Source organism: Leptonychotes weddellii, chromosome 10, assembly GCF_054177405.1.
Source record: "Leptonychotes weddellii isolate Sample4059 chromosome 10, ASM5417740v2, whole genome shotgun sequence".
In the NCBI taxonomy this organism is placed as follows: domain Eukaryota; kingdom Metazoa; phylum Chordata; class Mammalia; order Carnivora; family Phocidae; genus Leptonychotes; species Leptonychotes weddellii.
In genome coordinates, this window is record NC_138378.1 from 57,869,257 (window position 1) to 57,875,638 (window position 6,382).

Here is a 6,382-nt window from a genome sequence, read left to right on the forward strand (position 1 = left end):
AGAGGACAGGATTGCCGTCAGCCAGGAAGGGAGGCTGGGGCCAGACTTTGGAGATCAGAGGCTGAGGCCCTCTGAAACGAGCAAGGGGCTCTCTAGTTGTTGGAAAAGCCATCCAGCCAGACGGCTCTGGGGGCCAGGGAAAGGCCGGCGTCAGCACTCCCCACCCTGCTGTTCTAGGTGTGAGAAGAATGCTGGGGCGGGGAGGAACGGAGAGCCGCCTGCTTTCTCTCCCTGGGGGGGGGTCTAGGCCCCGACGTCCCCAGCAAGTCACTCAGGGCCTCTGCCACACCTTGGGCACTTGGACGCGTGCACACGTGCCTTTGACGTCAGCCCCCTCGCTGCCCGAAAGGCAGACTGGAGCTCCGTTCTCCCATCTGGCTGCCACACAGTTCCTCCCCTCCTTCTTTCTGGGGATTGAGAAAGTAAAAATGAGCAAGGAACGCGAAGTTAAAAATGTGCCCTGCCATTCACAGGGCAGGGTAACAGAGATGAAGCCAGCTACAAAGTTCGAGAGGAAACACTGTTTCTTTGAAGGCCAGCAAGCCTCAGCGGCACCTAGCACTCCCTCACGGAAAGATCTTGGTCTCTAAAATTCACAGACCAGCTGCGGTCTGGTCTATGACCAGAAACTCAGACCTATGGTCTGTGGGCCATAGACCGTAGAAACTTTGCTCTTGGTATCAGCAGGCACGAAACACCCCACTCTTGCCTGCAGTGTCTAATTCACTTTGACCCAGAGAAGCAACTTCAGTTTACAACCCAGGTGGACAGCATTAGGTAAGGGCTTTTTGGACACACCATTCTACATCTATCTTAACTTAGTGGTTTCCAAGGAAGCGTGGCCGTGGGTCCATTTTGCAGTCTAGATTTTGGCTTTGCTTTGAGCCCATCCGAACACGGCTTCAGGTAGATGTCTCCTAACCTCCACCCTCCCCACCCTTCAACAACCGTAGGTTCTCCTTTGTTGGACAAGCTGCCCCACGGTTCCTGTTGTGCTATGGACTCTCCTTCCTTGCCACTGGCCAAAGAAACCTGACTTTGTCAGACTATAGGCAAGTCTCTGGTGATCACGGGCTGATTGGGTTAGGACTTGACTTTACCTCCCAAAGCCCAAGACTGAGGCAAGGGTTGTTGAGTCAGTCTGTTCCTGGGATGGGTGGAGAGGGAACACAGACAGATTATTGCATTCTTCTGGAAAATCCTCAGAGCTTTCTCTATATAAGGGTCTCATTTATCTGGGGTTCCTACTGTGGCAGGTGCTGGGCTGAGGACTTCACAGTGTCCTATCACTCAATCCTCATCATACCCCATAAAGGACATCCTCTTATCATCATTCCCATTTAAAAGGTGAAGAAACAGAGGCACGGGGAGAGATTGTATGGCTTGCCCAACAAAGGCCTGCAGTTACTAAGTGGCTTATTTGGAATCTGAAGCATCCAGTTTGAGTACAGAGCTTGAGTGCAGTTTGAGTGCAGAGCCCTTAACCGCTAAGTCCTAAACCTCTGGTGCTCTTAATATCTCAGTATTGTCTTCACCACCACCCCCCCATCCTAAAGAAATACTTAACAGTTCCATTTATTAAGCTTTATGTCCATACACCAGATTTATGTCCTATCAGTTTCATAGCTATTTGAAAATAAATAATAAATATATAAATAATAATAAACATAAATTTTTAAAAATCATATTTCATTCTTTTTAAAAAATGTTTATTTGTCAGAGAGAGAGAGAGAGAGCACAAGCAGGGGGAGTGGCAGGCAGAGGGAGAAGCTGAGCAAGGAATCCGACGGGGGACTTGATCCCAGAACTGTGGGATCATGACCTGAGCCGAAGGCAGACGCTTAACTGACTAAGCCACCCAGGTGTCCCTTGTATTTCATTCTTTTTTTTTTTTTTAAGATTTTATTTATTTATTTGACAGAGAGAGACACAGCGAGAGAGGGAACACAAGCAGGGGGATTGGGAGAGGGAGAAGCAGGCTTCCGGCTGAGCAAGGAGCCTGATGCGGGGCTCAATCCCAGGACCCTGGGATCATGACCTGAGCTGAAGGCAGACGCTTAATGACTGAGCCACCCCGGCGCCCCCCCACCCTTGTATTTCATTCTTAAATGACCTATACCTAGTAATGGGATGTGAGCTGTTTGGGCAATGTACAACTTCTCAAACTCTGGGATCAGATTTGGACCCCATCACCCTCATTCCACATTAATTTTTCTCATGTGTTAAAAAACGAAATTCAGGGGTGCCTGGCTGGCTCAGTCTGTAGAACGTGCAACTCTGACCCCAGAGTTGTAGAGTTGAAGCCCCATGTTAGGCAGAGTTTACTTAAAAGTAAAATTAAATTAATTTTTTTTTTAATTTAAGCAAGTGAATTTGAATATCTAATTGGCTTTATTAAGGGGTGCCTGGGTGGCTCAGTCGTTAAGTGTCTGCCTTCGGCTCAGGTCATGATCCCAGGGTCCTGGGATCTAGACCTGCATCAGGGTCCCTGCTCAGCGGGGGGCCTGCTTCTCCCTCTCCCACTCCCCCTGCTTGTGTTCCCTCTCTCACTGTGTCTCTCTCTCTGTCAAATAAATAAAATCTTAAAAAAAAATTGGCTTTATTAAATGATTCATGAAATGGTCAGCACCCTGTCTAGCAAGTAGACGGGTGCTCCAAGGGGTTGGACAAAATGGAAAGGTTTTGTAGGAAGTGGGTGGGGCAAGAAAGTTACCAGCAAAAGGAAGGATTGCTTCAGGCAAGACCACCTTTCCTTAGGGGAAGAGCAGTGGGCCTTTTTGTGCAGATTACTTCTTCCTTTGGGTGGGTGGGGATGGAGAGGGCCCATGAGGCAGATTACCTCAGTGGTGCTTATTAGAAAACTCTTGGGGGCCTGGTTGGCTCTTTTGGAGGAGCATGTGACTCTTGGTCTCGGGGTTGTGAGTTCGAGCCCCAAGTTGGGTGTAGAGTTTACTTAAATAAAAATAAAACTTAAAAAAAAAAAAAAAGAAAGAAAACTCCTGATTGATAGGTTGAAACTTAATTTCTGGAGAAGGTTGAAACTGCAGTTAGGTTAAGTATTAAGCCCTGGTTTGGTGACTTGGCCTGGCCCAAGAAACACCATTTGGGGCCTGTTTCTTTTTATCACACATGGTACTTGCTTTTTTATCGCAGAAAACACCAAAAACTCAGCTTCACAAAGATATGGTGTGTGGGGATCCACTCAAAACCCTAGAATTTGTATAAATATTTTAAGCTGAAGACATTTGAGATTCAATAGATGCAGAAAGAAGCCTTCTTAGAGTTTCCTGTATCTGACTAAAAGCAGCAACTTCTGGGGCGCTTGGGTGGCTCAGTTGTTAAGCACCTGACTTCGGCTCAGGTCATGGTCTTGGGGTCCTAGGATTGAGCCCCATGTGGAGGTCCCCGTGGAGGCACCTGTTAAGCCCCCCTGTCAGATTCCCTGCTCAGTGGGGAGTCTGCTTCTCCTTCTTCTGCCGCCCCTCCCCCACTCATGCTCAAGCTCTCACAAATAAATAAATAAAATCTAAAAAAAAAAAAAGCAACTTCTGAGAAATGAAGCTGTCATAAATTTCTGCTCCTAGGGAGTTTCAAGGCCATGAAAAAGGACACTTGTACCTGCATAAACAATTATCACAAACTTTTCTATATCCTGTTTGTTTTTGTAAAAAAACCGTTTGTTTTTCCTTTTTGTAAAAAAGATTTTATTTTTAAGTAATCTCTACACCCAACCTGGGGCTTGAACTTACAACCCCGAGATCATGAATCGCATGCTCTACTGATTGAGCTAGCCAGGCACCCCTCCCCCACCATTTGTCTTTCCTAAAGAAACCATTTGTTCTTCCTCCTCTCTTTTCGTCCACTAAGTTAGATATATAAACCCGAAACTCTAACCACTTCTCTGTCACTCATCACTGAGTACTCCCACATGTATGTGCACTGCATACAAAAAATAAACGTTTGGTTTCTTTTCTCTTGCCAATCTGCCTTTTGTCAGTTAAATTCAGACTCCCAAGTAGTGAACCTAAGAAGGTAGAGAAAATGTTGGTTTTCCTCCCCAGTAATATTGCCACAAGCAATCTAACAGGATTTAATGTTAAAACTGTGAACTCCCTGAAGTTAGTAGTTTTGCATGGTGTCCAACAGATGTTGCTGAGTTTCCCTTGAAAATTTAAAATACCCCTGGTGCCCCTATGAATTTGCTTGTGTTCTCTGGGATGCCTTGCTGCCCAGTTTGGGAACATGGTCCTAGCCTGATCCCTATCAGAAAGGATGTAACCGAATCTACAAGTCTGCTGGGACCAGGCTTGTTTTCTCCGTAGTCTGTACCTCCTCCGGACATGCCTGTCCGATTCGTGACTGTATCCCTTATGCCAACATCAGTAGCCTGGCACACAGTAAGGACTCAGTTGGAGGAGGAGTTCCATGAGCTTGGGGAGCACAGGTGCAGAGCACATATGATTAACTCTTGAGGGACATCTTACCCTCCCCCACTCCTGAGTTATTCCCACAGTAAATACATCCACAATTTTGGATATAAATACCACTAATTTCTCTTGCTCTTCTGGCTCTTTTTTTCTTAGACTTTATGCAGACCATGCCCTCCCTATTTCCACACTTTCTTCTGTTGAGAACAATAGAGCTGAATTAGGTTACTGTTCATTAGACTGCCCTTTATTATCAACATAGCAGTCTGCATCACATCAGGACACTGGTCTGCTCAAAATCTGCAATGGCTCCCCAGTTCAGAGTCAAAGCCAAAAGTCCCATAAGGGCTCAGATGATCTCCCTGACTTCATGTCTGGCTGCTTCTCCCAGCTCCCAGCATATTCTCTAGCCAATTGGGCCGCCTTGCTATTCCCAAACTCAGGGTGTTTGCTCTTCACTTAGGAGCTGTTCCCTCGGCCTGGAAGGTTCTTCTGTCAGACATGTGGAAATAGGACCATCCAAATGAGAACAAGCAAACACTATTCAGTTTGCTACAGCAAGGGAGTCAGCCACCACCACTGACATTTGGCAGAGACTGAAAGGTTATAGGGGATATTGTATGGCTCCCGGGGCTGGTTGCTGCAGATTGAAGCCAAACCACAACCTCTGCAGGAACCCATGACCTCTGCAGCAATTGGCTCAACCGGCAGGACTTGGTGAATGACTGGTCAGCTTCTCTTTTTTTTTTTTTGTCACCTCTTCCAACTCAGGACCAATCAGAGCAAACTAAATAGGCTTCCCAAATCAATCACAAAGGATGCTCCACTTCTAGTTAGCCCATCTCTAGCTTCCCCATGCCAGCTACTTCCAATCAGAGCACACCTGAAGCCTTCCCTCTGTTCACCATGAAGCTTTCCTACTCCTTAGCCTGTGCTGAAATCACTGCCCCATGACGGTAGCCGACTCCCTTGCTATAGCAAGCTCTGGGTAAGTAGCTCGTTCTGTTTGTGCTTATTTGGGTGTTCTTCATTTATATTTACAAACAGTATGTGCCTTCTGGAGATGGCTGGGTGATCTCAACTACCAAAATATTGTTTGATGATTCTAAGATATGTGACTTCTTGCTTTTTAAAGTCTTAATGAAGTTTTTGGGAGACATCTAACTGTAGTCTCCAAAATTCGGCCCAAAGTTAGTATCGTGTTCAATAACAATTAAGAAACAAGTTCAGAGAAGTAAAATTGCTCAGTTCCCTGGCTGGTGGGCTGGGCTGGAGCCCAGCTCTTGATCTAAGAGCTCTGGCACTTAACTTCTGTCTCATAACTGGCTCATTCCCTCTGAGCCTCTATTTCCTTTTGGTAAAGCAATAATAATGATAAGGTGAACCAAATGAAATAGGATTTTCATTCTTCAAAAAGGGTTCGATATTGGCAATTTCATACAGTTCAACCTAATCCAAGGTTGTGAGGATTAAGTGAAATAAGTGATGTGAAATTGAAGGCAGTGTAGCATTTCTGTTAATAACACACAACTCCAGAAACAACTTCCCAGGATTAAAATCCCTACTCCATCACTTCCTAGCTGCTTGATTTGGGCACATTATTTGACCCACGTGTACCTTAGTTTTTACAGCCGTAGAGGTATAATACGGGTCAACAATCCCTTACCTGCAACTCTGAAATGAAAAAATCTCTGAAAACGAAAAGTTTTGTGGCAAACTCATTCGGTAGCAAATTTTGACCTGAGTTTACAAGGCTATTGATAGTCCATATTTATCCCACTTACTGTGAATAAACAGGTTTTGCTGCAGAAATATTGATTGCAGGGTGTTGCCCCAGAATCTCTGGGGGTGACACATATTGTACCCATGAAGGGAAGAGAGCACCTCTCAAATATTTGAAACAATGCTGGGTTTTTTTCTTGCCTAGCAAAGGAGAACTTGTGGCAGAACACTGT